Source organism: Mytilus edulis, unplaced genomic scaffold, assembly GCF_963676685.1.
Source record: "Mytilus edulis unplaced genomic scaffold, xbMytEdul2.2 SCAFFOLD_378, whole genome shotgun sequence".
Classification (NCBI taxonomy): Eukaryota; Metazoa; Mollusca; class Bivalvia; order Mytilida; family Mytilidae; genus Mytilus; species Mytilus edulis.
The window spans coordinates 4,231-15,560 of record NW_027268116.1 but is presented as its reverse complement, the minus strand read 5'-3'; the positions used below and the strand labels follow the sequence as shown (position 1 = coordinate 15,560).

At 33.0% G+C, this 11,330-nt stretch overlaps 1 pseudogene; it reads right to left on the bottom strand.

Annotated features, from left to right (window-relative positions):
- Window positions 1-1,156: 1,156 nt before the first annotated feature.
- LOC139506840 (monocarboxylate transporter 2-like) lies at window positions 1,157-11,064 on the bottom strand (annotated as a pseudogene).
- Window positions 11,065-11,330: the final 266 nt, after the last annotated feature.

Sequence of the window (11,330 nt, the reverse complement as noted above, 5' to 3'; positions counted from 1 at the left end):
TGTGTAACAGAAACGATATTTATTTCTTTCTATTATTTCTCAAAGTTGCTGAATCCCAAAATACTAAAATCTTTAGAACAATAAATAAATGAAAAACACGAGGCTCTAAAGAAATCGAAAAAGTATAAAAATAAATTTTAGCGGAAGAATTAATGTTTGGACTATGGTTGTCAATATGAAAAATGTCATGTGACTTTTAGTACTGATTTGTTTCAAGATACATTTAATCGAATCTGTTCTTTCTGGTTTATAATATCAAATTTGGGATATATTTGTCATTTTAAAGGACATTAGCTTTAAATTCATGACCACCGATTTGCATCAAATTCTCATATTTGATATTTTATAACATATTAACAATATAGCCAAATTATAAAAAGTATAAAATAAACAATTTACGATGCATGGGTTTGATCACTTGCAAGTGAATAATTCATCAGATGAGTGATGTTTCTTAGCCTATTTCGGCAAAATTGAACCAAACTCGCTTCTGGGAGGGATTATCATTTTACTATTTCATTTTAATTAATGATTGGAAAATATATATATATATATATATATATATATATCTCATAGCTAATGCCCTTTAAAATATAACAAGAATATTTGAACTTTCAAGTGTAAAGACGTGTTTATACATTAAATGATTCAAGACAAAATTGATCAGCGAAACATTTGAATGAATTGTTTCTTCATCGTGTGTATTTAAAGTACCATCAATAAGCTAAGAGTATATTTATACTGTTTTAGCACGTCTGGTTGTTGATAAAAACGGAGGAAAATACTTTTAATTCACAAGAAATAAGTCACAATTGTCCTTTACATTTTCAATAAATGACCTAAACATTCTTGAGTTATTAATACAATAATTTCATTAAAAAAAATCTTCCTATTAGAAGACAGAGCAAACATGACATTTCATTGTGTATTTTTCACATTCAGCTTACGGTATTTCACTAGTTGCCGTTTAGAATGCGCAGATAATGTAATACCTTTCCAAGTCCATTCATAAAGTCTGCATTGTAGACCGAATTCAATTACATATAATCTAATCGTCTGAATTTCCTCAGTGGGATCTCCATACCTCAATTATATCATCTGCAATACATTTTTTTATGTGTAACTCGTATTTGACATTTTCAGATAAATTGGTATAGTGGAATGTCTTAACCAACAGTACTTCAACACAATTAAATACATTTGTAGAAGGTATTCAATTATATTGTACTATTCCCTTTTCCTTTTTATTTGGTTCCAAATTGAGCGATTTAATTGGACGAAAAATAAAAGACAACGACGCATTTTACACTTGTGCCTCACAAAGATTTATATACAAGTCACTGTCATAGGAGATGGTTGCTGTTGATTCCTTCTCCTGACTTGGCGGTCAAATAATTCAACCTTGACATTATCTGTGCTCTTTTTAAACTTTCGACTTCAAAAGATTTCGAGGAACAACCATCTGAGCTAAATTTCCCGGTATGGTGAGAATTTGTACTGTCTGACGGACAATCGGTCGCATGTCCGCAACTTACAGAATGTTCCTTTTCAGGTTTGATTAGTCTGGTTGGCAACGTGCTATCATTGTTTTAGAAATGAGCGATACTTGTGAAACTTCGTTGAAATCTAGTCTTAATCCTTCTTTTTCTTCTGTAATTTTTGAAAGAATAATCTGTTTAGGTTTCTCACGCTCTCTATGGTGTATAAAACACTGCATTTGAATCTTTCCGCCATCTTTTCCTTTGTGTTTAAGTCGTGATGGTGATACAATAAACTGAACGTTATTTACCGGTTTTGTAACCATAGCATCGGAAAGGTCAAGGTCAAGGAGAGCGGTAGCTTCCGCTGTATTTTTACTGCACAACTGTTTAGAGATCTGAATCACTTCCTGGTTAGATTTGTGTTTTTCTAATGGTGGCATAAAAAAGAACAACAGTCCTCCCAGAACCATCGCCGATCCCGCAAAAATATACCCTGCCTGTAAATTGTGAAGCTCGCCGTGTACCTGGTTGAGGTATACTGTAATAAAAGAAAATTGTACACACACAATTATTACAGCCACTGGACGTTGAACAACCAACACTCATTCAATCAACGATTATTATAGGACTAGATACTACTAGTATTATAAGTAATATCGATATACTATTATTATAAGTGATACCATTTGTAAATGTATGTTGATATAGGTACAAGTGTGGACACAGATTAGTGTGGATAGTATATTTGGATGTTTGGCAGTGTTTTCGGGACAAGAGTGTTTCTCTGTTTTTCCCAATGTATTAAACTGTGTTGAATAATGACAGCCAACTCGAACCAAACACTGAAGATATGCAGTATTGTTTATTCAATATTGAGCTTATTTACAAGACTGTCATAAAGGAATTAAAGGAATAATTAATTGCATTTATTTGATTACCATCTTTGGTTTTGGATAGCTAGGAGAGGAAACCTGCATGATGTCATTTAATATGGGAGAATGTATCTGAGAACATGCATGCACAAGACTTTTAAAACTGTCTGTTTTTTTGTGTCAAAGACTAATTTAGGACTATGTGATGTACTAATGCAGAACAATTAGTAATTTTGACGAAAACCAGTGTAAAAACATGTGCTTTACTATAATCAAACACTACTACAATTGATCTACTTAGCACTTGTATCTAATGACTTAACTAATGATTTAACTAATGACTTATAAACTAGTTTAATACCGACATATGATTATGATTTTTCCAAAGCACGAAATCTCATCATTTTGTAGATAATAGTTGTATATTTCAAACTGTTTTAATGAACGATTTAGAGGTTGTCATGTGTACAAGATATGTTCATGCTTGCTGTTGGGTTGCTATCTTATAGACGTGTACTCAATATCTAAATGTAGACAGATTAATACACACAGAGACAAGTGGATGGTGCTTTTATTCGATTGCCAACAACAAGAAAAAGTTGTTTCGCTTTTATGTCTTTTATTTCTGGTTCATGTAATACAACTAAAGACAATGTTTTCCAATACGTAAGACATCCTACGCAAAATCTTACCCCTTTGAAGAGAAGAGGTTATTAGGGACGTAGGCCTTGCTTGTTTTTGTGTTTTACTTATATGGAAGGAATAAAGTGATGTAAATTGGAGATTTTTTTTTATGAAAATCAGTTCAACATCAATATGTTTCGTAAAAGCCTGAAATGTGTTTAGTTGACTATGAAATGTGATGTGGCGTTAACAATACTTACATGAGATTGGGGATCCAATAAGAACAGGAATGAAATGAGCAGCACAAATAAATCCCATGCTCTCTCCATGAGTTTATATTTCACAAGTTCATACGCGTACATCTTTAATGTATAAAAGTATCCGCCACAAAATATGCCAAATCCCCAAGCATATAGTGCAAGGAATTGAAGTCTTTGGCCAAGAGCAATAAAAATGTTAATACACCACATGCTATGCAGCATGACTGACATAGGTGACGCCGACAAATAGAACATTGCTTGCTATCACGGATGATAATATACCCCTGTGCGTAGACACCAATCAAAAAGCCTAATCCAAGATATATGTTTAATAGAAGAAGCCTATCTTTTTCCAGTTTCAAATCTTTACCAGTCTTGATCTGAAAGATAGAGAAACACATATTTGTGATTAACCTTAGCAGATATTTTATATAACTTTTACTTTCATTAACGTTCCCTACCAAAAAGTGTTATCTTGTTTCATACAAAGGATGAAGAACAATAAGTAAAATCGATGTCCTTTTTTATACACATCGATAGATTGTTGTTAAGTATTTTGCGGTTTAGAAAAACTTAAATAAATATTCGCACCAAGCTCTTTCCTACGATAGTCATCTATTTCTAAAGGAAAGCAATGGATTCATACTTTCAAAGAACAACTGTTCAAAACAGTTAAAAAGTTGACCAATGCAATATTATCCAAAATTATTGTCACATTATGAAAACATTTATCACGGTACTAGTGCTTGTACAAAGAACTTTTTTTTCTTTAGACCACTCACTGAAAACTGAAATAAAGATAAATAACGGTTTTGGCTTATTTTATTCCTGACAAATCATAGCAACCGTATGATGTAGACGTTGCTAACAACCGCTTTTGAAATAGCATGACTATTAAATATTTTTTCCTCAGAACGTAATTTATACATATACTCATATGTGGACAATTTCAAAAGCTATTTCAATATACATTGTTTTTGAAAAAAATGTCTTACAAGTGTTAATCTTAAAACAGTGTTACAAAAATTATCAAAAACATTCCTATTTGCCTTTTTTCAATTAGACCATTTTCCGATTATGTTAAATTGATCATGCTTGAATGTATATATAGGAATTTAGTTTTTGCTTGCAAGTTCATATTTCAATAGATACATGTAGTTTTAATATTTTTGAAACAGAAACAAACTTACTATCGCAACAAATGGTACATAAATCCCGAGGCCAACAATGCCGGAAATCACCATTAAAGCTTGCAGTCCACGCATGTGTAATGCACTGAAATCAAAATATGGAGGACTGTCATCTTCTCCTTCATGACGATTCTTTTTCTGACTTTTGATGTGCATTATGACCTTCCGTCTTGGGTGATACATTGAAGCTGATCTGTAGAGGGATCCTGCCAATATTGTCAACACTAGAAGGCCAGCAATACACTGTAATGCATATCTCCATTCTAATTTCCTAAAATAACAAATATCCTGCCAAATCATATTATTTGTATACAAGAATTTTAAAATGAGGTTCCAATTTTGAGTTAACAGATTGATTTTTTTATGAAGAGAACTTTGAGATACTTGTCTTCCAAATACATTGGTACTGATTTCTGAACTCAACCACATAAAGACAGTAAGAGCTGTACTAATTAGAATGAAATTCAAAACAGTGTGGCTGTGGCCATTGATTGACACATTAAATTCATCCATTGACTGGGACAATTTAGGTGAACGTTTGTATGTAACGACCACTGCTCACTATGTACTTTTTAAAGACACTTAAGCTATGGGGTAACCAAAGGTTTTCAACACCTTAATAAAGTAATTCGAAAAATTAATCAGAAATAACACGATGTTTATTTCTGAACTCAACCACATATAGACAGTAAGAGCTATACTAATTATTAAGCGTTTAAAAAAATGTAATCGAGCAAGTAAAATGTTTGAGTATTTTGTTTTGTTTTTTTGTACGTACCAATATAGCTCTCTAAAAAGAACTGCTAATAAAGCCGCTCCGAGTCCTGTTCCAGATAACATTATCATCTCAGCTAATTCTCGCTTCTTCCGGAAGTAACGGCCAATAATGATGTTTGCTGTGTTGAGAGTAATTCCACTTCCGGGAGACAAAACAACACAATGGCTGATGAAAACCTGCTCCATTTGATTTGAAAAAGCCAAGAATAGGCACCCCAATGCACAAATAAGGCCACCAATGACGGCGTAAATCCTAGCACTTTTTCGTTGACAAATTGTAGAAATAATGGGCGACAAAAATAATGTAATGCTAATTCCAACGCTACCAAGCCATGCTAAAAAAGAAAATAACATTAATGAATAGTCGAGAAGATGGTAACAAAAATGTAAATTGATTAAAATGAAAATAGACCTCCGGTGAATAGACATAGACCATAGAAAGTGATTCCAAACAGATTCGTGTTCATTATTTTATTTTAAAAGAATTTGACATTAGTTATGTGAATTTAGTTGACAAAGACAACCCCTTGTCTTACATAGGTTACATATATAGATCATGTGGCAACATACAGGAACTAACGATTTGATAAACTAGTAAACACAAAGTTGTCCTTCTCTGGATTTGAATATTTTATTTTCACATTGGAAACTTTATTATAGAATTTACGACTATATATGGACGATTTATCGTAACCAATTGGTATTTTACTTTGTGTTTTAACGGTGCGTTTCTATGATCCCTGCTTATAATGTGTATATTTCACAACTCGTCCGCTATGCCCTTCTCTGGAGTAATGTCTTAATTTTCAATGAAGAAATCTTTATATAACTGTTAACTTTTTTAGTTCGGGATTTTGCTACCGCAAATGAAATAAATTAAGACCTTGGTTTTTTTTATATAGTAGACAGATTTGCTATGGCAGTTTGGCTCTTCCTGTAGAAATCTAATTAGAAAATGACATCATCTGTAATGTTATTCATAGAGCCTGTAAATTAGGATACAATCTATTTACACTGATTGATCATGTGAATAAACTTATCCTTTAATGTTATCATTTAAAAACTGCAGAAAAATATTTTTAGTATAATGTCTTCATCGGTACTAACTTTAATTTTGTTTTAATAATTTAAACATGATAGCTTAGTATGTGCGATCAAACACTCCGGAACACTTTTGGTTCTACATCCTGAACTGTCTCGGTGGTGTCTTGTGGTATCGTGATTGGTCCGAGTGCAGGAGACCAACAATGAAAACAAAAACAAAATCTAAAATGGGCATTTGCTGCTTCTCAGCTTAACACATGAGTGATGGGTAATCATTCAAAGTAAAGTATATGATATATTTTATATATGTTATTTTGTCAGTTACATTTTTGCTGAATACATATACCGATGTGATAAGTCGCAGTTTTATACAAATTGTTCTTATGTTCTTATGTTCTTATGTTATCATGTTAAACCTTAAATCACTGTCCCAGATTGGGAAGAGTTAGGCGCTAATGCGTACCACTGACAATGCAACATTCTTTCTGCGTCTACAGTCGAATGTCGAATGGGTGATGTTTGTTACTGACAGTAATAATAATTTTTCGTAATTTTTTCAAAGCTTAAATCAGGCCATTGTTTTTTCTTTTAAACGGGGTAGTAAATTATTTGTTTGCAACGATTTAAAATATGATTACTTTTGTTTGAGCATTTATAAAATCAGGATTCAGGATCTCAAATAAGATTGATTTAATTTTTATTTAAATAGGAGAAATAACATCGCTGATGCATTATTGGCTAGTGAGTCAATAATCCAACTTTGTTTCAATCTTTATTCATGCGACCTTTATTTTTAACTTGGCTGTATATGGATTACTCATGTGCTAAACATGTTCAGTATTGATAAAAACAAAACATGTCAATATTGAAAAAGAGAGCAACCGGTGAAAACTATTTCGTTGACTAATTCGACTCGAGAAAAAAATATCTTATATAGCTAAACAATTATTTATATATTTTTTAATCTAGGATATGACATCGAACAGACCTAGAAAATCGCTATTCTACGATTGCACGTGATTTGCTACCGATTCATGTTTATAAGAACAATCGACTTTTTGGAGGGTCACCTCAAATGTTTAGTAGATGGCGTCTAGTATTATTGTAACGAGTCCATGCATTATTTGTTGTTTCTTTTTCACTAATGTCTTTTAGATATATGTTTAACTATGTTATAAACAAATTATGAGAATTGAGTAACATAGGTGACCACGAATTTGACTGCTTATGCCAATTTGCCTGAACATTTTCTTTTGCTTACTATGTGACTGATATTGTTATATACGTTTACCAGTTTTTTTCATTGTCGTTTGTTCTATAGAGGAAATCTGTGTTCGATTTAGGGGATAGGGTGCCCGACCCCCCTTTTCTGGGAAAAAATGATTGTTTATATAGGAGTAGCAAAGGTTAGTAAATACAGTATAAGTGAAATACGTACGTGTTGCGTTAAATAGGATATTTTGTCAAACCTTTTGGATCTAATCCTTCAAATTTTGTATGTTTTGCCAAAATAAATATGCTTCTGCACACATACACAAAATACTTATACAATATTATTATTTCATTATTAAAACAAGCTTTTCTCTTTGTATTTTCACTGATCATACTATTATGCGCCAACATTGGAACGTTTATAAATATTTACAACAAATGTACATGGATTACGTCACTAGACAGAGAGATAAAACATTGTCATAAACCATGGCCAATCAAAAAAGTCATAAATTAAGTTATAAGTACGTAATAATCAGCATCTTCACACTTTTGTAGAGTGAAAAATGTATTCAGTAAACAAGTATTTGGCAGGATTTCTACAGATTTGATGAATGTTACTGTACTATTGTTGTTTGTATTGTAATTTCATCGATCGTATGTACAGCTTACAGACATATAACGTCTGTGACATTTTTACAGTAAAAATATAAATCTAGTACAACAAGTAGACTTGAAAGAAACTGTAATTCGGTCAGATATGAAGAAAATTGTGTTCGTTGTAACATATCCAATTATAGCTTAACATCTGAATTTGAACATGTAATTAATACGTTTAAATACACAAAATAATTATGTTTTCTTCGAAAATATCGATATTCTATAAAAAGGATAATAGGTCAGCTGCAGTATAGATAACTGACGTCAATATCTAAGGTTTAATCGAGGCTATCGATTTAATAGTCAACTGATACAATTACAAACATAAGTATGGTTATATGTTATTTAGCAAGAGAATTATAGAATATGACAACAATCACATACAAAAGAAATCAATTACATCTAATCATATACACCTTCATATACAGAGGACAGTGATGTTAAAAAATTGTAGCATTATGTGGATAATATCCTCTCATTTCTATTTATTTTATCTTTTAAAAAAATATGTAGATTTCTCAGTCACGGTGTTATTCATTTGTTCTGATAACCGTTCCAGGTCAAGTAAGATAACCTCCAGTTATTTTTGCGGGGTTCGTGTTGTTCCGTCGTTAGTTACGTTGTGTTTTGTGTTCTTTTTTCGTTTTTTTCGTTTTTTGTAATGGCATTGTCAATTGGTTTTCGATTTGAGCGTTTGAATATCCCTTTGTTATATTTAGCCTAACTTTTGATATTCTATTTATAATATAACGGAAAAATATCGATTCAAACTGTTTTAACTATTATTTTCTTAGTTACTTTTATGTATCCGTTATTTTTTGTACTTTTGGTTTGCTTTGTTTCACTTTAAGCTCTTTGACACATTCCCCATTTCCATTCTCAATTTTATTATCCAGGAAATTTGTCATTGGTTATCTTTGGTCATATCCTAATATGTTTCTCAGTTTTTCCTTATGTACGTTTCTATTTGCCTTGATAGTATCTTTAGAATCTAGTCGTGATTTTTTTTAGGAGACGGATTATTCAAAGCAAGACAGATTGTATAGATATCAAGGTTCCAAGAGTTAAAGAATAACATATAATTGTTTACAAACCAAGGAATAATTGGTGGATTGCATTTTGCATAGAAACAAATCACGATTTGGAGAATCACATACTGCTTCTAAGCCCAAGGCGATATATTGTTTTTATATGATGATGATGGTGGTGATGACGACTGTTTAAAGCCAGCGGCAAATAAAATGCATATTCAGGACGAAAACATATTCTTGTAATATGCATAATAACCTGTTTTATACAAGACCAACAGGTTGAGCCTGATTTTTAACTTTACAGTCTACAATATAAAAGTTCGCACGAGGACATTACCCTACATGGACTCATTCGCCCGACTCTTACTCCTTAATGCCGCGGGCTTAAACGAGAATCAGAAAACACCAATTTTAAAGCATTTGGTTTGACCGGGCCAGAGTTTGAATCCACGATCTCCTGCACTAGAGGCGAACATACATCCACGAGGTCACAGAGGCGGTTTATTGTTTTGAGCCAAGGGCGATTCAAAGCATGGACTACAGTTTTCAGAACCACAGTGATTTTGAGCATGACTTTGGTCACGTGCATCACCGAAGAGACATTTAATGCCGAAATGCGCATTCAGAATTGGTACGTTTATTTCAGTAATATAATTGTACATATGACTAATTGACGAAAGATAAAGAGCATGCATGTTTGTGAAGAGACCAGATCAATTGAGAGCATTATATTGTTTTAGACACCGTGCCTTATGGAGAAAACAAATTGTATAGAAACTGAGCACGATTTAGAGAATGACATTTATTGTGTTAAAGCAAAGGGGATTTTGGGGATTACATTTTGTCTTTTATTAAAAGACCCAGTGTGATTCAGAACATGATAATAAATTGAAGAAACAATATCCTGGTCATGAGTTAAAAAAAGACAAGCAAGTTCACAAAAACTAACCAGTAGGCTAGAGATTGCATAGCTCGAAATCAACCATATCCGATGGTGAAATTATTTGCTCCAGAACGCCTGCTTTACTTGTTGCTCATGACAAGCAATTTCTAGTGATAATTCGTATTAGATTAAAGGCCACGAAAGGAGAAACGGGTTGTTACTTCGACCCGTGAGACTCAGATTTCCAATAATGGTCAACCAAGACCCGGAAAATCGGCCTTTTGTTACTACCGTACGTTTATACTATGATATACGCTCAATACCAATAAGAACGCGACGTCGGAATACAATATGTTTAAACGTCTTGGGAGGTATAGAGAGTGTTGTCAAGATTATTTACCGACCATGACTATATATGACATGAACGCACTAAACCTCATCGTTATTTTGAAATGTATTTGTTTGTATCGTGTACTAGATTACTAATAAATTTAATATAATGAAGAATTTACCTGCTTCGTCTTCATTTGCTGTGAAACCAGTTTTATCCTCGAGAATACAAATATATAATGTTCCGAATGCAAAATGGAACCCATTACAGAGAATATAAACCAAAGTACAAGCTCCCGTAACAACCCATCCCCAACCTCCTTCTGGGAAGTAGTCCCCGAAGTCTATGCGAGTTGTAACCTTCGGGTCATTATCCAAACCAACGTCCTTTTTAAGTTGTGGTTTCATTCCGTTATCCCTTCGTGAACCTCCAGAGCCTTTACTTCCATCATGTGTAGTGTTACCGCTTTCACTACTGCTATTGTGAAATATGGAACTCCGTTCTGAACATCTATTTATCTCCGTAGATAGTTCCCGTTGTGTACAGTTATTCATGGTAAACAAGAATTAGCCTCAAGTCATTATCATCTGGTTCCATGGCTTCATAGACGTCCGCCATACAATACCGATAGACCATTCAGCTAAGGCGACATTCGATATTACCATTTTGTCATTGTCATGCTTGCCATCAATTAGTATTTCTGCATCACTGAAAATGCATATTTTCTTTGTATAACAAATAAACGACAGTTTCACACACAAATCAATATAAATTTCCTTGTCGGCAGTGCGTATGTTAATCCATATCAAGTCTGCGTTTAAACATTAGAAATTAGTGTTGGTCCAATATGATTCGTCATGGAAAACGGTTGGTACGGCAACGTGACGTAGGGACTAGCATCTATTTATGTGCCATCTTCATCAATAATGTGTGACGTTACATGTCTTGTTAATAAAAATATTCCA